Genomic DNA, 21149 nt, shown 5'->3' with positions numbered 1-21149 from the left:
CCCAAAAAATACAAAAACACTAATTCAAAGGGATACAGGCACCCCCTACGTTTATTGCACCATTATTTATAATAGCCAATATGGAAGCAGCCCAAATGTCGATCAATAAATGAATGAATAGGGAAGATGTGGTATTTATATACAATGGAATATTATTTAGCCATTAAAAAGCATGAAATCTTGCCATTTGCAATGACATGGATGGGTCTAGAGAGTATGATAGCGAAATAAGTCAGAGAAGGACAAATCCCATATGATTTCACTCATATGTGGAATTTAAGAAATAAATGATCAAAGGAGGAAAGCGAGAAGCCAAGAAACATTCTTGACTGTAAAAAACAGACTCAGACTGGGTGGCTCAGTCAGTTAAGTGTCCAACTCTTGATTTTGGCTCAGTCATGATCTCATGGTTCATGAGATGGAGTCCCACCTTGAGCATATGACCCTGATGGTGAGTATAGGATGATGGGGTGCTAACACGAGGTGGCAGTGGCCATGACTTAGGCAGAAGACCAGGAAGGCTTCCTGGATGCAGAGATGCCTCAGCTGAGCTGAACCTTCTCTTAAACTCTGAAGAGAGAAGAGGCACATTAAACTTGAAGAGCTGAACAAGTCCAGAAGGGCCGGGCATGGGAACTAAGGGGTAGGAGAGACAGGAGCTGAGACACAGAAAAAAATCAGACTATGGTGATTCCTCTAGGAGTATAGGAGAAGAAACACAATGTTTTTCCTCTACCACCTTAAATTATCTGATTGGAGCCTTGTAAATTAGTCTGTCAGACACAGATTACTAAGAGAAAAACAAACACGTTTATTAAAATGTACATCACACAAACACAAGGAAGCACCAGTGGTAAGTAATTCAAAGGAGTGATTAGAACTTGGGCTTCTTATAGCGTGTTAATAAGAGAACAATACATTTTCAGAGAAGTGACAAGACCAAGGTTGCCTGTGTGGCTCAGTTGTTAAGCTTCCAACTTCAGCTCAGGTCATGATATCTTGGTTCGTCAGTTTGAACCCCACGTCTGGCTCCGTGCTGACAGCTCAGGGCCTGAAGCCTGCTTCGGATTCTATGTCTCTCTCTCTCTTTTTCTTCCCCTCCCCCTCTCACACTCTGTCTCAAAAATAAATAAACATTAAAAAAAAGTGACAAGACAAAGGAAAAGGACTTTTGAGTTTCTAGAGTGGCAAACTGTGGGAAGGTATGTGTTCAGGGAACTAATGGTAGAGGATGGCTAATTTCTGCAAGGTTTGTTATGTAAGTTCCTCTGGTGCCATCTCCAGGCTGATAAGGGTCTGGAGTTTTCTCTGGTGATTAACTTCTCTCCTTCCTGGTAGAGAGGGGAGTGGGGACATTCTGCAAAGTTATGTCCTGCTTTTAGGCAAATAGGAGGGCAGAGAGTTTTTCTTGGATCTCTTCTTATTTGCCGTCCACTGAAAATCATCCTTATGCCAATGTAGTATATTTGAGAGCAATGTATTCTACTAGTCTTCTCCAGCTTTCATTGACTAAATTGTTAAATAGTCTCAATAGACCAGTTTTTTGTTTGTTTGTGTGTTTTGTGCTTTTTACATATAACTCGCATGCTATAAAATTTCCCCCTTTGAAAGTATATAACTCAGGGGCACCTGGCTGGCTCAATCAGTAGAACATGCGACTCTTGGTCTTGGGATCATGAGTTCAAGCCCCCTGTTGGGTGTAGAGTTTACTTAATTAAAAAAAACATTTTAAAAAGTATATAACTCAATATTTTTAATATATTCACAAAGTTGAGCAACTATCACCACAAATTCCAGACCACTTCATCACCCCAAAAAGAAACCCTAGACTCATTAGCAGTCACTCCTCATCTGCCCCTTCCTCCAGCCCCACCACGAATCTGCTTTCTGTCTCTGTGGATTTGCCCATTGTGGACATTTCACATCAACAGAATCCAAAATGTGTGCTCATTGTGTGTGGCTTCTTTCACTTAGCATGATGTGGTTTTTTTCTGTTTTAATTTTTTAATGTTTATTTATTTTTGAGAGAGAGACAGAGTGTGAGCACGGGAGGGGCAGAGAGAGAGGGAGACACAGAATCCGAAGCAGGCTCCAGGTTCTGAGCGGTCAGCACAGAGCCCGACATGGGGCTTGAACCCATGAACCGTGAGATCATGACCTGAGCTGAAGTCAGACGCTTACTGACTGAGCCACCCAGGCACCCCTAGCATGATGTTTTTAAGTTCATTAATGTTATGGCACATATCTATTTCCTTCTATGGCTGAAAAATATTCCCTGTGTGGCTCTGCCTCAGAAGACTTTTTTTTTTTTTAAGTTTATTTATTTTGAGAGAGACAGAGAGAGCAAGAGCACGCACAAGCAGGGAAGGTGCAGAGAGAAGGAGAGACAGAATCCCAAGCAGGCTCCATGCCATCAGTGCAGAACCTGAAGTGGGGTTCAAACTCATGATCTGTGAGATCTGAGCCAAGATCGGGTCGGAGGCTTAACCAACTGCACCACCCAGGCTCTCCTGTCTCAGAAGACTCTTGAGAGGAAGGTGTTTGTATATGTTACAGGAGTGAGTGCTTTGCGGCCTGGCCTCAGTGTGAGAAGAGCTGTGCTTTCGTATGACAGTCCACTGTCTGGGCTCTCCCCTCACTGGCTGTGTTACTGGGCAAATCACTTTCTTTGTGCCTCATTTTCCTCTCATAAACGGGGATAACAGTGGTAACGCTCATAAAGTTTGTGAATTAAATGAGTTAATACATTGAAAAGGCTTAGAAAAGTTCCTGGTGTAAAAGTCTAGTAGTTACTGGGAAGAAAAATAGTTTGGCGGATGCAGAGCTCTCCACTCTGCATCTGACTAGCACAGTGCCCTTTATTCCAGAATCTTCCACATGGCTACATGGCTACTTTATAAAACTTGAAATTACAACAAGGTCTGAGTATAAGAGGGAATGAATTGAAGACCGCAGTTTCTTCACCTCTCCTAGGTGAAGGGGAACAGAACATGCCACCCCAAAATATGCCACTTTGGCATGTAGATTATTTTGACCTGAAGGCAATCAAGTCCCAGCAGACTCCAGAAAAAACGTTTACTTCTCCCTTAATTGCCTAAAAGAATTTCCATGGGAGCCTGGCCCAGAAAGAGAGCTATTACCAGAGACAATTCTTTTTTTTTTTTTTTTTTTTTAAATCTGAAAGACTTGCCCGCATGGCAGGGCCAACATCTGCTTAGCAAACATTTGCTCTTTTCATCTTCCTGCAGATTGCCCTCCTCCCCTTTGAAGCCCCAGCCCTGTCCTTTTCCTTAGCTGAGGACGGCACGTGAGTCTCAATTGCCTGACTGCCTTTGGGTCTCATATTTTTATGGGGCTCCCATACCTATGAAATAAAATTTGTTTTTCTCCTCTTCATCTGTCTCCTGTCAATTTAAGTATTAGACCAGCCAAGGAACTACCCCGACAGTTTGGCGACCTGCAAGGGACCTTCACAGGCCAGACACCGCTTGCTCCAAGCCTGCTGCAGCTGACCGAGCTCGGGGCCTCTGACAAGAGCCAACGGAAGGTAAGAATTCTTACCAAGTCGGTCTCCTGGATCTCCACCTGTAGGGTCCAGTGGAAGCGAGCATGCTGAGAGTCCTTTGTCCTTTTTCTAACTTCAGATTAGCAAGAGAAAATATTTGTGTGAAGTAGTTCCTTGAGTACGGGGACTCTGGTAAAGATTTGTTACGAGGACTCATGCATCTGTTAATCCCTTTTCTCCCAGAGACAGTCACGGTTTCCTCTGGTCTCTGTCTCCTGTGTCCTTTGTCATGAGAGGGAGAATCATAGCCCATACGAGGTTTCCTTTCCGTCCTGTTCCATGTCTTGAGAGCTCGGCTTTGTGACCGGTGAGAATATTCTCACTGGAAGATGCGTGTACCAGCATGCATAGGGCATAGGGCCGAAGAGGCTGCAGGTCTGAAAAGCAGCACTGTCTTTGTCTGACTGTGCCAGCTCTAGGGGGAGCTTAAGGGATCCCCTTTGTCTTAAGGGATTGCGGTCCGTAAGGGGCCTTTGTTGTCTTGTTGGTGATGGAAAAGCCCCATATCAGTAGCACCTGCCCAGTGTCACAGGTATCAGGTCTCGAACTCAGGTACCCGTGAGATCATGACCTGAGCTGAAACCAAGAGTCTGGATGCTTAACCGACTGAGCCGCCCAGGCGCCCCTGTACGGCACCATTCTTACTGCCTGTGACACTGAAGGTCTTTGCTTTCTTGGGTTATGGGAGTGAACTTTCTGGGTTTTGTGAGGACTGAATCCTCTGCACCCTCTTTTGGAATGTTTCTTGCATCCATGGTTAAGCCATAAAAAGACTTACTGGTTGGAGTTACTACTGAGATTAATATAAGATCCTACTTGTCAATGGCCAGATAATGGACCCTCTGAATTGGCTGTATTTGAAAGTGAAAATTTTAGAGAGCTCTCATCTACAATTGTCTTACTGGTACCTGTGGAAAAAACAAAGAGGACACAAAGGAATATAATGGTTAGCCTCAGGGACTCCCTTAACAAGATGAAAGAACAGAAATTAGACTTCGATAAAAAACTCAAGCCCACCTTCAACGGAAATCCTGGCCTGTCTCCCTGTTTTAGCTTCCCTTTCCCTGTGACAGTTACGGAGAGCATTCTGGCTTGGTGTCCAGGCCCAGGGTACTGGTTATCTGTGTAACTGCAGAGGGCCAGGGAGTGAATTTAGAAGAAACACCAAGCTCGGTAATCAGGCTGTACCAGCCTCAGGTCTTCTTATGCAGTGTCCTTTGCTGGAATATCTTAGGTGCCGACCACAAAGAATTCATGCAACAGAGACAAGCAGCAGATCTTTTAAATTATAAAAATCCTCTTACCTCCACTTTCAGAATATCCTACCAAGTTTAGAGAAGTGTCAGAAAGATCACTGGCCGTTCGTAGGGTGCCTGGGTGGCTCAGTCAGTTAACTCCCCCGACTCTTGGTTTTGGCTCAGGTCATGATCTCACAGTTCAGGAGTAGTCCTGCATTGGGCTCTACACAGTGCAGAGCCTGCTTGGGATTCTCTCTCTGTCTCTCTGTCTCTCTGTCTCTCTGTCTCTCTGTCTCTCTCTCTCGGTCAAAATTAATAAACTTTAAAAATTTTTAAAAGAAAGAAAGAACGATCACTGGCCACTCACAACCCCACTCACAGGGATGTGGACCAGCTGCTAGGGGTGTTCTTCCCATCCTTAATTATACTGTAGCTAATAGACAAGCCAGATTGGCTCCCTGAGGAACCCCCCTCACGGAGTAAACAGATGACCAGAATTTCTCTTAGGCGCGCTGCTATAAATGCTGTTCAGGGACTGATAGAACCAATAGGTAAAGATTTTTGCCTCTCAGGTGAATTGGTCCAAGGTTGAATTGTGCACTCAGAAAGAAAGCCTTTGTTAAAGCACTTTATACAGACTTTTCAAAGGCATATCACATTAAACCCTGAAGCTCTAGAACAGCAGAAATCTTTTGATTTCCACCTTATCTAGAAATCTTCTCCCTGATAAAAAGAAGGCAAATTGAAGATAAGTAGTTGGATGGGTGGATCGGTGCCTCAATATCATTTAGGCTTCAACCCAGTTCTTTGAGAAATTAAAAGCAACTGTCCTTTTCTTACAAATGCAACTCTAGAAATAATTCAAAGTCTGCCTCTCTTTACCATCCCCCAAAGCTCTCCTATTCATCTCAAAATGCTTGCAGATATGTTTTCTATAATATCTGGGACATTGTGTCTATAATATTTGGGACATTGGAAACAGAATTGTCCTACATTTAAGGAAAAAAAAGAAAAATTTAAATAATAATTTCTCTAGACCTTTGATTAAGAGGGAAATATACTCAAAACTTCTTGGAGAAAACTTGGATATTTCCTTTATGCCTTGTGATACAGATTTTCTACCCCATCTTTTCTAGAAATCCGATAGCCAGCCTTTTGAAATGCAAACTTTTAAAAATATTTTATTTTTTAAGTAAGCTTTACATCCAGCCTGGGGCTCAAACTTAAGACACCAAGATCAAGACTCACATGCTCTACCGACTGAGCAACCAGATGCCCCCAGCGAGAGGTTTCCTTATAAGGAGGACAGAAAGGAACTATTGTAATTGGGCTGATGTGAAAAATCTTAAAGATCCTCTCCACAAATCTTAGTAAAAAGCTTTAGCAGTGGTGCCTGGCTGGCTCAGTCAGTGGAGCACGCAACTCTTGATCTGGGGGTGTGAGTTTGAGCCCACCATTGGTTGTAGAGATTACCTTAAAAAAAAAACAAAAAAGGAGCTTATGCCATCTGAGTAGGTGAACTTATTTCAACTGCCAAATAACATTTGAATCCAACTATTCTTATAAATCAGTGGGTTTGTGTAATTATCATCCCTGACTCTCAAATTCTAAGATTTTAGAAAGATATATATAGGGTCTCTGTGTTAGTCTGTATGATTGTGTGTGTCTACGTTTGTATATTGTAGACATGTGAGATTTTTTCTATTTCCTGATAGTATTGCCAATATTAATTTGTAAAAAAACTCTGTTCATTTGGTTGAAATAACCTGCTTATATGAATTAAGTATTCCTAAACCCTCAGAAATGTAATAGAAACAAATCCAAGTGCTTTTCCAATTCATGTGATTGGGAAAATATTCAGTAACTAAAACTGGTTTAAGTTTATTGGTTTTAATTAAAATAGACATGTTTTCAGGGGCAACTGGGTGGCTTAGTTGGTTAAGCATCCACCTCTTGATTTCAGCTCAGGTCATGATCTCACGGTTCATGAGTTTGAGCCCCGCATTTGGCTCTGTGCTGACAGCACAGGGACTGGGATTCTGTCTCTACCTCTCTCTGCCTTTCTCTCTCTCTCTCTCAAAATAAATAAGTTAATTAAAAAAAATAAACATGTCTTCAGAATTGTCAACATTAAACATAATATAGGCATACAACTTTTATTCTACCTGAATTGGCTAGTCAAAAAATTCATGTCATCTCTGGGGCACCCAGGTGGTTCAGTTGGTTAAACATCAGACTCTTGGTTTCAGCTCAGGTCATGATCTCAGGTTCTTGAGATCAAGCCCCACCTTGGGCTCTGGGCTGGGCAGGCCCAGGGCCTGCTTGGCATCCTCTCCCTCTCTCTGCCCCTCCGCTGCTTCATGCTTTCTCTCTCTCTCTCTCTCAAAATAAATAAATAAACTTAAAAAAAAAAGATATCATCTCTGTTACAAAATTTGTCAGCAAGAAAATAACTTGGGATGATGGCCGTCTCATAAAGCTCTCATGGATAGTCTAAGCATAATTGTTGGGAACAAGTGACTTAGATATAATTGGAATAAGAACTTTTAGGTGAACTTCTCAGCCATCATTACATTTTATGGTGTGTGTACTTAAAAATACCTTCCAAATCATTTACTAACCTCCACTATTAGAGTGGTGATGGAAGAGCTAAGTGATGGAAATTCATTGAATATGTAGATCATTTCCAAGTAAGATAAAATCTTGAAACATTAATTACTAAACATGGGTTTATCTGCTTTTTGCTTCTTATTACAGAGAAACTAAAAGCCATTTGGATGTGTTAGTACTACATTGGAAAATTGCACTAAAAAAAAGGCATATGTTCTAGAAATTGTGAAATGTATTCATAAATTTGCCAGTCTAAAGAATGCTATATAACAATTTACATTGCTCATTTATTGGTTTTCACTAGAAGTTCAGGTTTTGTAAGGTTAGGAATTCTAACAAATGACATTAAAACTACAAGAAGTAACAAAGGAAACAACTCTACAAAGAAAGTAAGATGTGTTTTTGGTAGGAAGAGGTATGAGAGGGGCGCCTGGGTGGCGCAGTCGGTTAAGCGTCCGACTTCAGCCAGGTCACGATCTCGCGGTCCGTGAGTTCGAGCCCCGCGTCGGGCTCTGGGCTGATGGCTCAGAGCCTGGAGCCTGTTTCCGATTCGTGTCTCCCTCTCTCTCTGCCCCTCGCCCGTTCATGCTCTGTCTCTCTCTGTCCCAAAAATAAAATAAACTTTGAAAAAAAAAAAAAAAAAAAAGAAGAGGTATGAGATATGAAGATACATTTTGTCGAGGGAAAAAAAAATAAACTTGTCCTAAAGTAAAACTGGTTATTTCAGATTAGGAAAGAGGATTAAAGGACAAAAAGGTATAGAAAGTCAGGAAGAGAGAGAGAAAAAAGGAGCGAGAATTTGTGTAATCAAGCTGGCTAAAATTGAATTAAGCGTTTTAAAAATAACCTTTAATGTTAATGGTGTACTTATGTAAAATGAACTTCTTTTTCTTTCGTCTACTGAAAGGATAAAGTTATCCTGAACTATTGGTCTGGTCTTGATAAGAAGAGATTGTAAAAAGTTTTTCTTTGCCTTTTAAATAATCTGACTGGAAAGCAAAGATTTTGTGTCTTACCAAAATAATTTCCTATGCTTCATGTTGTCTTAATTAGGTCTTTGATTATTTAAGAAAACTAAGTCTTCTCAATATTAAAAGTTCTAAGTTTTGCTTATAACTATGTACACTTTGGTATTTGCCTTCAAAATCTTTTGTCCCTTTAGTTAAAAAAAGTTTTTTAACCTTTATTCATTTTTGAGAGACAGAACATGAGCAGGGAAGGGGCAGAGAGGGAGGGAGATACAGAATCCAAAGCAGGCTCCAGGCTCTGAGCTGTCAGAGCAGAGCCTGAAGTGGGGCTCAAACCCACAAACTGTGAGATCATGACCTGTGATGAAGTTGGACACTCAACCAAGTGAGTCACCCAGGCGCCCCTGTCACTTGAGTTAAATAGATAAATAAGTATTGTTTCATAATGATTTGTGATCCTATTTAGTCGTCTTCAAATCCTTTGCCTTTTTTTTTAAGTAAGCTTTACACCCAAAGTGGGGCTTGAATTCACAACTCCAAGATCAAGAGTCACACATTCCACAGACTGAACCAGCCAGGCACCCCTAAAACCCTCAAATCTTTTGATATTTTGGACAAATCTCTAAAAAACAAATTCTAAATGAAATCTTTCTGACCTGCATACGAGTAACTTTGATTTTCCAGAGGGTTCCTGGAACCTCTCAAAAGATTTATTATCTCTTCTTACACAATGAGAGACATTAAAACTAATTAGGTTCATTTGATATGTTAAATTACATGGGAAGCATTGTCAAATAAGAATACTAAACCTTGGGGCACCTGGGTGGCTTGGGCAGTTAAGTGTCCAACTCTTGGTTTCAGCTTAGGTCATGGTCTTATGGTTCGTGAGTTCAAGCCCTGCATCAGACTCTGCCATGACAGTGTGTTACCTTCTTGGGAATCTCTCTCTGCCGCTCCCCTGTGCACTCTCTCTCTCAAAAATAAATCAATAAATAAAAATGAAAATTACTAAACCTTCTTTACCTTATGTTTGTAAAGGTATATGTTACTATACGTGTTTTAGAAGTTATATAAATTCTTTATGTCCTGGGATAATGTTAACCAGTCTTAATGCTAGTTATTGTCTTAAAATATCATATGTCATAGAAATAACCACATTTCCTTGTTGATTGCATTATAATGAATTGTTGTTAGATCTTTAACCATGGCCATTATAGGCCTTTGTCATTTGCGGAGAGTTACTGTTTTACTCTGATGCTTTCACAAAAGTGTTCTGGCAAAAGTGCTTCTTCGAGGAAATTCATGTAAAGGACTTTGACAAGTATAGGTTTCTGATAACTTTAAGATCATCAGACTGAACTGGGTAAGAGTTTCCAGAACGAATGCAAATACTGGATTCAAGCAGAATAAGAATTAACATGGGACTGAATGAACTGAGGAGGACGATTATAGTTTTTTATGACTTTTTGCTTGAAATGTTGCTGGTTCCTTAATGTTTTATTTCTCCAGATTTAAGGAAACTTTTTTCTCTTTTGCTCCCCCCCCCTTTTTTTAAGAAGTGTGTGTGTGTGTGTGTCTCTGTGTGTGTGTGTATAATTATTATTATTATTTGTGTGAGAGAGAGAAAGAGCAAGAGCAGGGAAGGGACAGAGAGAGAGAGAATCTTAAGCAGGCTCCATACTCAGCACAGATCTTGTTGTGGGGCTTGATCTCATAACCATGAGATCATGACCTGAGCTGAAACCAAGAGTCAGAAGCTCAACCAGCTGAGCCACCCAGGTGCCCTTTCACTTTTTTCTTAAGCTAACTATGACTTACAGCAATTTGGTAAAGTACACCTTTGTAAACAAAGATGAAACATTTACTTTCTTTCCCTGCCTGATCCTTCCAGTATTGGGAAACTTAGCGAATATTCTTTATGACAGTATATTTATTTGCTTAAGTCCAATAAGAATCTGTTCTCCTGTGATAGGACACAATTGGAAACACTGGTTATAAATTACCAAGGCTTTGACTAGAATGTCATATTTGAGAATAAAAGCATAGGCTCAGATATGATCAGACAGCTTTAAGGAACTAATATTGACTTTATAGAGCCAATAATGCCCTTGAAAAAATTGGTCTGGTATCCTGCTTACAGACAGAGTTCCCAGCAGTTTAACTACGTAAGTAAAGAAGGTCAATCTCCGGCAGGCTCAGGAACCTTAGAATATTTTGGGGACCTCAAGAAAAAAAGAATACACCCAAATCTATACGTATTGCAGGCAAAGTCTGATGGTGAGTCATTGGCTTGGCTTAGCCTTGAGAGGCTTTTAAAAGTCCAATATGAGATTCCTTATGAAAAGTTCCAGCAAAGCAGATTTGAAAGAGCCTATATGGTAAATCATTATTCTTGCTTCACTTAAGTAAATAATCAGGCCAAGGTTATCCAAACTAGACTTAATTTGCAAACAAATTAGTCTTACTGTGGTTATCTTTGGTAGAAATGGGGCTGACTATAAAGAGAAAATTATGTTTCTGCTGTCAGCACAATCCTCTGTCTCCTCCTCTCTCTGCCCCTTCCCCGCTCACGCTCCGTCTCTGTCACTCTCAAAAATGAATAAATGTTAAAAAAATAAAATTAGAAAAATAGAGAGAAAATTATGTGTCAAAGGAAACTATAGTACACCCATGTGGATATCAGATTCTAGTCCTGCCAATTGTCTCCCAGGTTTTGTTGCGACTTATAAACTGACACGGGTCCTGAATTCTTCTAGTTTCCTCTAATATTTGGCTACAGCTCTTCAAACTAACATTTCCGATTTTCTGACTGTTGAATGTACATGAGAAATCATATTCTTCTACTTTAAAAAATATATATATATTTATTTATTTGAGAGAGAGAATAAGTGGGGGAAGGGCAGAGAGAGGAGAGTTTCAAGCAGGCCCCACACCCAGTGCACAGACCAACATGGGGCTTGATCTCAAGACTGAGATTGTGACCTGAGCTGAAATCAAGAGTCAGACACTTATCTGACTGAGCCGCCCAGGCGCCCCTACTTTTTTTCTTTTTTTTTTTTTCCAGTTTATTTATTTAACTAAACTCTATATCCAACATGGGGCTTGAAGACAGGTCCCCAAGATCCAGTGGGGCACCTGGGTGGCTCAGTCTGTTGAGCATCCAACTTCCGCTCAGGTCACGATCTCATGATTCATGGGTTTGAGCCCTGCTTTGGGCTTTGTGCTGACAGCTCGGGGAGCCTGAAGCCTGCTTCAGATTCTGCGTCTCCTCCCCCCCTGCCCCTCCCCCACTTGCACTCTGTCTCTCTCAAAAATAAATAAACATGAAAAAAAAGATTTTATTAAGTAATCTCTACACCCAACATGGGGTTCAAATTTACAATCCCAAGATCGCAAGTCACATGCTGTACCAACTGAGCCAGCCAGGGACCCTGCATAGTCTACTTTTTTGACCCTCTGACCTGGAATCATTGAGGACTAAAACTGCTCTTTTCCCAGAGCCACGCAAGCAAGCTAAAGCTGGACAACTTGATATAAACTTCAAAGAAGTCACCACAACATGTCATATAAGGACAGTCTTCATGCCTGTATCTGTGTGGCCCCTCAGAAAGACCACCAGAGACATTAAAACTGCCAACCAGAAAAATCTATCAGGTTGCCGTTACCTGGTCTTACTGCATCTGAAGAGGTTTCCAAACAGATTATCTAGAAATCTTCTCAACTGGCTGCCCTCAGAACTCAGAAATCGGGAGTATAATCTTCTCCAATCATTAACCATTGTTTTCCTTTTGTTTCCATAGAAATGCCTCTTATTAAATATCTGATTGCTTGCACAATAGGCCTAATTTTGAGAGCCCACCTGCATTTCTGTCTTAAAATAAGACACAACCGTTTAACTGAACTGGCCTATTCTTGGGCCTAAGAGACTGGTTCAGTGAGATGGGGCAACCTACCAATTCAACTTATGGATTGTGAAGCTTCTTGGGAAAGTTTCACAGATGGGACCGAACGGGAACAGAACGTGCCACCCAAAATGTGCCACTTTGGCATGTAGATTATTTTGACCTGAAGGCAATCAAGTCCCAGCGTATACATATATATACGCTGTATACATAATAATATATATCTCCTGAAAGACTTACCTACATGGCAGGGCCAACACCTGCCTAGGAAACATCTACTCTTCTCATGGTCCTGAAAATTGCCCTCCTCCCCTTCGATGTCCCAGCCCTATCCCTTTCCCTAGCTCAGGGTGGCATGTAAGCCTCAATTGCTTGACTGACATTGGGTCTTGTTTAAAAGAAAAAAAAAATTTAATGTTTATATTTGACAGAGAGGGAGACAGAGCATGAGCAGGGGAGGGGCAGAGAGAGAGGGAGACACAGAATCCAAAGCAGGCTCCAGACTCCAAGCTGTCAGCACAGAGCCCGACATGGGGCTCAAACCCATGAACCGTGAGATCATTATCTGAGCCAAAGTGAGACACTTACTGACTGAGCCACCCAGGCACCCCTTGGATCTCATATTTATAGGGCTTTTTTATATACAAAATTAAATTTGCTTTTTTTTCCCCTGTTTAATTTTCATTTAATTATTAGACTAGCCAAAGAACTTAGAATAGTAGAAGGAAAATTTTTCCACCCTCACATAGGCATTTAGGATCTTGTAGTTGGGCAGACTTTCAAATTTGTTGTTAGTGATGATGAACCCAAGGACTTTTTCCTGTATATGTACTTCTAAGGTTATCTGCTTTTAGAGCAGTTTCTTTCTTTTTTTTTAAGAATATATTTTATTTTTTTAAGCAATTTCTACACCCAAGAGTGGGGCTTGGACTTACAACCCTGAGATCAAGAGTCACATGCCTTGCCAACTGAGCCAGCCAGGCACCCCAAGGAATAAACTGCTTTAAACTTTATTTTATTATTTTTTTAATGTTTATTTTATTTTATTTATTTATTTTATTTTATTTATTTTATTTTTTTATTTTTTGAGAGAGAGAGAAACAGAGTGTGAGCAGGGAAGGGGCAGAGAGAGAGACGGAGACACAGAGTCCAAAGCAGTCTCCAGGGTCCACACTGTCAGCACAGAATCTGAAGTGGGGCTCAAACTCATGAACTGCGAGATCATGACCTGAGCTGAAGTCAGAGGCTTAACCGACTGAGCCACCCTTAAATTAAAAAAAAATTAAATAATTTTCAACATACGAAAAAGTAGGAGGGGGCGCCTGGGTGGCTCAGTCGATTAAACGTCCAACTCTTGATTTTGGCTCAGGTCATGATCTCAGGATCATGAGATGGATCATGAGATCATGAGATGAAGTTTAAGATTCTCTACTCCCTCTCCCTCTGCTCCTCCTCTGCTTGTGTTCTCTCACTCTCTCAAAAAAAAAAAAAAAAAGTAGAAGAATATGATTCCTCATGTCCTTTCAACAACATTTATTCCCATTTTTCAGTTTTTGACAAATGGTTTTTGTTCCACAACTGGATGGGGGAGGCACACCCTACGGGGAACCATTTTGTAAGGATCCGTTTTGTAAGGAACCATTTTGTAAGGATCTGGGGAAACTGGTTTCATGGGCAGGTTGAGAAATGCACGCTTGCCTAGGCAGCTAAGGCACTTCATGGAAGGTAAGGTTGGGGAGGGAGGGCTGTACCCCACCCCCTGCTCTGCACCTGACCACTCTGTGGGGCTAGGCGTGGGATGAGAAGGCTCACCCTGGGAAGCTGGCACCAGTACCATGATGAAGTTGTGCCCAAACATAGTGACACCAGTGTCCCTCAGGAGTGAGGGATGCAGCAGTCAAGCTCATACTATGGCACCAGGAACTGTCAGCCACATTTTAATGTATGTTGACAGGCTGTGGAGTCAAAGGAGCAAGTTCGAGAGGGTAGAGGGCCTCTAGGTCAAGTACTCCAGAACCTCCCTACTCAAGCAAGGCTGTGGGCCAGGAAGCTGGTTAGAAATGCAGAGTCTTGGGGTGCCTGGGTGGCTCAGTTGGTTGAGCGTCCGACTTCGGCTCAGGTCACGATCTTGTGGTTCACCAGTTCAAGTCCCGCATCGGGCTGTGTGCTGACAGCTCAGAGCCTGGAGCCTGCTTCGGATTCTGTGTCTCCTTCTGTCTCTGCCCCTCCCCCATTCATTCTCATTCTCTCTGTCTCTCTCTGTCTCTCTCAAAAATAAATAAAATATTAAAAAAGAAAATTTTTTAAAATTTAAAAAAGGAAAGAAATGTAGAGTCTTGGGGCCCCACCCCAGAGCTATTGAATCAGAATCTGCCTCCAGGGCTTCCTGGCACATTTCACATCAGAGAAGTGCTTCTCTAAAGCTCTCAGGTGTGGCTTTTTAGAGGCATAGATTACTCCAAATCTGGAACCTCAACAATTCTGGGTTGCTAGCAGCTGGTCCATCCCTCATCAGAAAATGTATCAATTCCTTTGGCAAGACCCCAGAGAGGGAGCCTCCAGATACTCCAGCATCACCTCCGTCCATAGGCCATTCACTAGCTAGGCAACACCTCTTTCAGGCTTTGGTAAACTACTGTTGGAAGGGCGGGCTGTGGGCTTGGCAAGGAGAATCTTAACTGAAGACCCTGCTGAGAATGTCTCCTTTCTATTGTCCCTGTTGGAAATTCCAAGCCCTCAAGCTAAAGTTTAAGGAAGACTTTTCCTGTGTTAATTATAAACCCATTTTCAGCTCCTGTTCAGTGGGCTGACAGTACTTGAGAAAAAGAAAGTCTTTGAAAAAGACTTTTTCTTATTTTATAATTTTTAATTAAAAAAAATTTTAAGTTTATTTATTTATATTGAGAAAGAGAGAGAGAGCATGAGTAGGAGGGGCAGAGGTGGTGGGGTGGGGAGGGGAGGAGGGGAGGGAGAGAGAGAGAGAGAGAGAGAGAGAATGAATCCCAAGCAGGCTCCTCACTGCCAGCATGGGCTTAAACTCACAAACCGTGAGATCATGATCTGAGTTGAAATCAAGAGTCAGATGCTTAACGAACTAAGCCACCCAGGTGCCCCTATTTTATAATTTTTTAGAAGTCCAATGGTAGTACATGCTTGTGGTTAAATTTTTTGAAAAATGCTGACACCTATACAGATAAAATGCAGAAGCCTGTGTCTCATCTCTCTCCCTGCTCCTGCTACCCCCAGGGCACTTCAGCATTTGCTATGTATCCTTGCAGATCTATTTTTGGCATTTAAAAACACTGCACACCGCACACGTGCACGTGCTTCCTGAAGTCTTTCCAATTTATCTCTTCTCCTTCTCAGCCTTTGCACTCCTTCTTAAGAGATTACTACTTGAGTATTCAACCATCTATTGGCTAAACTTATTAATTGATTTTCAAAACTGGGTGAATCCACCAGGTCAAGCAAAATTATCAGAAGATTGATAATTGTAGAATCTGGTTGGGAGGTAAATGGGCATCCATTTTGTTTTTCATGTGGGTTTCAAATTTTTTAAAACACAAGTGAAACTGAAAAGGAATATGCCAAGCCCTGAGACATAAAGTAAGACTGTACCCGGGCTCAGTCGGTTGAGCATGCAACTCTTAATCTTGGGGTTGTGAGTTTGAGCCCCATGTTGACTGTAGAGATTACTTTTTAAAAAAATATTTTTTTAAAAATGTTTATCTTAGAGATAAAGATCAAGAGTGAGTGGGGAGGGGGGCAGAGAGAGAGGGAGACACAATCCACAGCAGGCTTGAGGCTCTTGAGTTGTCAGCACAGATCCCCATGCAAGGCTCAAACCCACCAACCCACCAGCAGTGAGATCATGACCTGAGTCGAAGTCAGAGGCTTAACTGACTGAGCCACCCAGGGGCCCCAAAAAATAAAATCTTAAAAAACAAACAAACTATTGGTAAACTGAATCTGGCTGACCTGTTTTTTAAATAACTTAAAAAAAATTTTTTTTTTAATGTTTATTTATTTTGAGAGAGAGACAGAAACCAAAGCAGCTCCAGGCTCAGAGCTGTCAGCACAGAGCCTGAGGCAGGACTCAAACACACCAACCTTGAGATCCTGACCTGAGCCGGATGCTTAACCGACTGAGCCACTCAGGTGCCCTTGCCCTGTTTTTAGGTTCAGACTGCTAAAGAACAAAAATTCAGCTGAGTAAATCGAAGATCTAATTCAGCAACTGATGAATTGGGCAGTACCTCTCTAGCAAGTAGAGGTGAACCTCCAAGAGTTGTACAAAATGGAAAGTTTTTATAGGAAGGAGGGTGGGGTGAGGAAGTTATTAGCAAAAGAGAAGAAAGGATTGCTTGAGGCAGAGTCACTTTCCTTTAAGGGAAAGGGCAGGGAAGGTCTTGTTGGGTGGATTATCTCCTGTTCCTTTTGGGGAGGCAGAGGACCCAGGTGACAGGAGTTCGAGCCCTACGTTGGATATAAAGATTACTTAAAAAAAACAATACACTTAAAACACGCCAATTGACAGGCTAAAACTTCCATTCTAGCAGAGGTTGAAACTGCAATCAGGTTAGGTGTTGAGCCCAGTTTGGTGACTTGGCCTGGCCTGGTGTCGCCATTTTTGGCCTGTGTTTCTCTCTCTCTTTTTTTAATTTTTAAAAAATGTTTATTTATGCTTGAGAGAGAAAGAGCACAAGTGGGGGAGGAGCAGAGAGAGAGGGAGACACAGAATCCAAAGCAGGCTCCAGGCTCCGAGCTATCAGTGCAGCGCCCGATGCAGGGCTTAAACCCACAAACCGTGAGATCGTAACCTGAGCTGAAGCCAGACGCCTAACCCACTGAGCCACCCAGGTGCCCCTGTGCTTCTCTTTTTAGTAAGACTCAGAGTATCTGTTAAGATTGAAGCATGAGCAGAAGGAAGGCCTTCCCCCGGCTTCCTTGCTGTTGGCCATTATTGGGGTGAACTACCTTCCCAAGGGAGGAGGCTCCTGGGGATTTCTTGGCTTCCAGCTCCTCGGGCATGGTCTCCAGAAGTGCAGTGGATGGGGTGGCGGAGGGGGGACGTTGGAGGGGAGTTGGAGAAATGAGAGGGAGAGAAACCCTGACTGGTCTTCCCAGCCGGGCCCTGTTTTTCACCTGTCACCAGAGAGCCTGGAGGGGTTAGGTGGGACATCCACCCTCGTAAACTTTGTGCCTGTGTCCAGCTGGGGCAAAGTGTCCTAGCAGAAGCTAGACCAGTCCCCAGACCTCTTTTGTGTCTCTCACATTTTTTTGGTTTTGTTTCTGACACTCATTTGTTTTTTAAAAATGTTTTTATTTATTATTTTTTTTTTTTTAATTTTTTTTTCAACGTTTATTTATTTTTGGGACAGAGAGAGACAGAGCATGAACGGGGGAGGGGCAGAGAGAGAGGGAGACACAGAATCGGAAACAGGCTCCAGGCTCCGAGCCATCAGCCCAGAGCCTGACGCGGGGCTCGAACTCACGGACTGCGAGATCGTGACCTGTCTGAAGTCGGACGCTTAACCGACTGCGCCACCCAGGGCCCCTTTATTTATTTTTTGAGAGAGAGAGAGAGAGAGAGAGTGGAAGGGGCAGAGAGAAAGAGGGACAAAGGATCCAAAGCAGACTCTATTCTCAGAGCAGAGAGCCCGATGTGGGGTTCAAACTCAGGAACCATGAGATCATGACCTAAGCCGAAGTCAGAAGCTTTAACGGCCTAAGCCACCCAGGCGCTGCCTCACTTTGTTTTCCTAAAGTTTATTTATTTTGAAGGAAAGTGTGTGCTGGTATGCACATGGGGAAAATCAGAGACAGAGAGAGAGAGAGAGAGAGAGAGAGAGAGGGAGAGAGAATCCAACAGGCTCCTCTCTGTCAGTGCAGAGCCGGACTCGGGGCTCAATCCCACAGACTGGGAGGTCATGACCTGAGCTGAGGTCAAGAGTCAGACACTTAACAGACTGAGCCCCCCAGGAGCCCTCGGACACTCACTTTGAAAGTACACACTGGTTTGGAGAGATGGGCTAGAAATCCATCTTTTCTTCCCCACTTGGTGCCCCTTCAAACCTTCACTCCTCAGTTTCTTCGCCTGTGATCAAGGTTCTAGGAGTCCATGAATTTGGAAGGGAAATTTTTACATGTCTATTTTCGTTAATCTTTCATTGAAATCTAGCATTTCCTTCCATTGTGTGTGTAGACATCACATCACATTAGTGCAGGCGGTTACTGGGACTTTGTCCCCTACTGGGAGTGACAGCTATTTTCATAACACATCACAGTTGCCAACATTTTGAATACCTACACTCATCATGACTTCAAAATCATAGAAGTTATCAGGCCCACCACTATACTGTATTTCAGTATAACTTGCCTCGTTTGTAATCCTGGGCATTTTACTTTATGCATTTAAAAATCTTATTCTGGGGGTACCTGGATGGCTCAGTTCGTAGAGCATGTGACTCTTGATCTCTGGGTTGTGAGTTAGAGCCCCATGTTGGTTATAGAGATTACTTAAAAGCAAACAACTAAAAGTCTCACTCTGGGAAGGGTCCAAGGGTCTCACCCGACTCCAGAGTGGCCTATGGAACAGAAGAGATGAGGGGCCTGCTCAGTCCTGTCCACAGCACCTCCTGCCCTCAGAATCACCCTGCCAGTCCTCTCTCTGGGCATCCAGTCCCCATTCCTGGGTGCTGTGTGTGCCTGGCACCCTTCCTCAGCAGGCCAGCTACATGCTGCCATCTGCTGGGGGTGGCCTACATGACACCCTGGGGGTAATGCCAGCAGGCCAGGTCTGGGGACCCTGGGGTGGGGGGGTCCTGAGGGACCAGCTGAGAGGGTCTCTGGCTACTCCCAGGATAGAAATCAAACTCAAGCCAGCAGGAGGTAAAAGCAGAGCTTACTGAAGGGAGAGAGCGAGAGCGAGGGAGAAGCGAGTGTGTACAAGGTGTCTGGGAGGCTCAGAAAGGAAAGGAGAGCCCCTTCTATTTTCCTGGGTCTGGTATATGGGTCGTCTCAGGCATCCAGGACCCAGTTAGAACACAGGGCCCGGGTGTTTTCCTTGGAACCAGTGGGTCTTGGCGGTGAGCTGTGTTGTGCCGGGGTGGCAGGCAGGTTGGGGGGGGGCGGTCTGGAATACAGATAGGATGTCTTCCGTCAGTCTTTCTCACCTGGTCCTTCCTTACAGATTACCTGTTCTAGAGTAATCATGAACTCCTCATCCTTTACAAGGAGGACATATGCTATTTGCGTTATGAGGCATGTGAAGAGTGGGGCGGGGGTGCAAGTCCTAGCAAGAATAGAAGCAGGAAAAGGAGCAAAAAGCAGACTGTTTTTTTTTTTTTTTTTGAGTCCTCAGTTTCCCTAACCCCATGGACTTGGTTAGATGCTTGTGGTCCTTCTAGTCTTTCTGGGCATTATGAGGTGTAAGTGAAGATAGGCCTGTGCCACAAGTCTTTGCTGGAGGACCCTCCGTGCCACTACCACTCGACACTTGCTCCCTGCCAGGGTCCCTGGGTCCCTGCGCTGCAGAGGTGTGGTGCTGCCTGGTCCGTGATGAGGGTTTGGGAGCAGGTGAACAGCCCAGCACAGAACTAGGGACTTGAAGCCAGAGGCAGGAGCAGCCTGTGGTGGAGTAGTCAAGCCGAATGGATTTTTATTTTATTATTTTTTAATGTTTATTTATTATTTTTGAGACAGAGAGAGACAGAGTATGAATGGGGGAGGGTCAGAGAGAGAGGGGAGACACAGAATCCGAAGCAGGCTCCAGGCTCTGAGCTGTCAGCACAGAGCCCGACGCGGGGCTCGAACTCACGGACCATGAGATCATGACCTGACTGATCGGACGCTTAACCGACTGAGCCACCCAGGTGCCCCCGAATGGATTTTTAAAAACCAAGTGTTCTTTGAGCACATGGGCCCTAGTTAAAAGTCGAAATGGAATGTGGTGAGAAGCTTCTCTCTCCTCCCTGTCCCACTGGCCTCAAACTTCACCAGCTTCGTCTTCCTTCCAGAAGCCACTCCCCACATCTAAAGCAAAAATGAACGTGAGCTGGAACCCTGCCTTTTCTTATTTATTTATTATTATTTAGTTATTTTTTAAAGTTATGATTTATTCAGTGTTAAAGTTTTTTTTTTTTTTTTATTTGTTTTTTTCAACGTTTTTATTTATTTTTGGGACAGAGAGAGACAGAGCTGAACAGGGGAGGGGCAGAGAGAGAGGGAGACACAGAATCGGAAACAGGCTCCAGGCTCTGAGCCATCAGCCCAGAGCCTGACGCGGGGCGTCGAACTCACGGACCGCGAGATCGTGACTGGCTGAAGTCGGACGCTTTAACGACTGCGCCACCCAGGCGCCCTCTGCCTTTTCTTATTTAAATGTAGAGCACCTGGTCTGCACCTGGCTTTTTGTTGTAACAATATTGTCTCGAAAATTGCTTCTATCTACATATAAATACTTCCCCCTCCTGGTTCTTTCCTTTTTCTTCTCTGGTCATTTCCAAGCAGTCTGTGGAAAAAGAATGTCTGTCCACAGAAACAGGAGTACTCAGATATAGCCAGAAATTGCAGGGTAGTTCTAGAATTCATTTACCCACCTAAAAATTCCAAGGATCCTAGGTGAAGAATTCTGTATTCCTCTTTAGGTGGATTTGCTTTTCAAAAGGGGTCTCACAGGTCTATTGTACCTTAACTCCAAAAATGACTACGTGGTAAATTTTGGGCAAGGGCTAGGGGTGAGTTGCTCTTTGGGTAGAAGTCTACTTGTGGTGTCCCAAATCCAAGTGCTAGGGTTCAGATCTCTGTCTATCCAGAGATTAACTTTGTCTTCCCAAGCCAACCATGGGGGCTCTATATAATAAAT

At 43.1% G+C, this 21149-nt stretch overlaps 1 long non-coding RNA gene across 3 annotated transcripts in view; it reads left to right on the top strand.

Annotated features, from left to right (window-relative positions):
* The first annotated feature begins 2438 nt into the window (after positions 1–2438).
* LOC116738287 overlaps positions 2439–21149 on the top strand; it is a 31060-nt gene continuing 12349 nt past the window's right edge. The window contains exons 1-3 of one of the 3 annotated variants that reach the window (XR_004344051.1): positions 2439–3307; positions 3418–3547; positions 11880–12704. This is a non-coding gene — a long non-coding RNA (uncharacterized LOC116738287). Of the gene's footprint in view, positions 3308–3417; positions 3548–7560; positions 7582–11879; positions 12705–21149 lie in introns of those variants that run through there. The other 2 variants (XR_004344049.1, XR_004344050.1) reach the window with 2 other exon arrangements.

The sequence above is a fragment of the Lynx canadensis genome, chromosome C1 (genome assembly GCF_007474595.2).
Source record: "Lynx canadensis isolate LIC74 chromosome C1, mLynCan4.pri.v2, whole genome shotgun sequence".
Classification (NCBI taxonomy): Eukaryota; Metazoa; Chordata; class Mammalia; order Carnivora; family Felidae; genus Lynx; species Lynx canadensis.
Note: the sequence above shows the minus strand (reverse complement) of the source record. Positions and strands in the feature narration are given on the sequence as shown.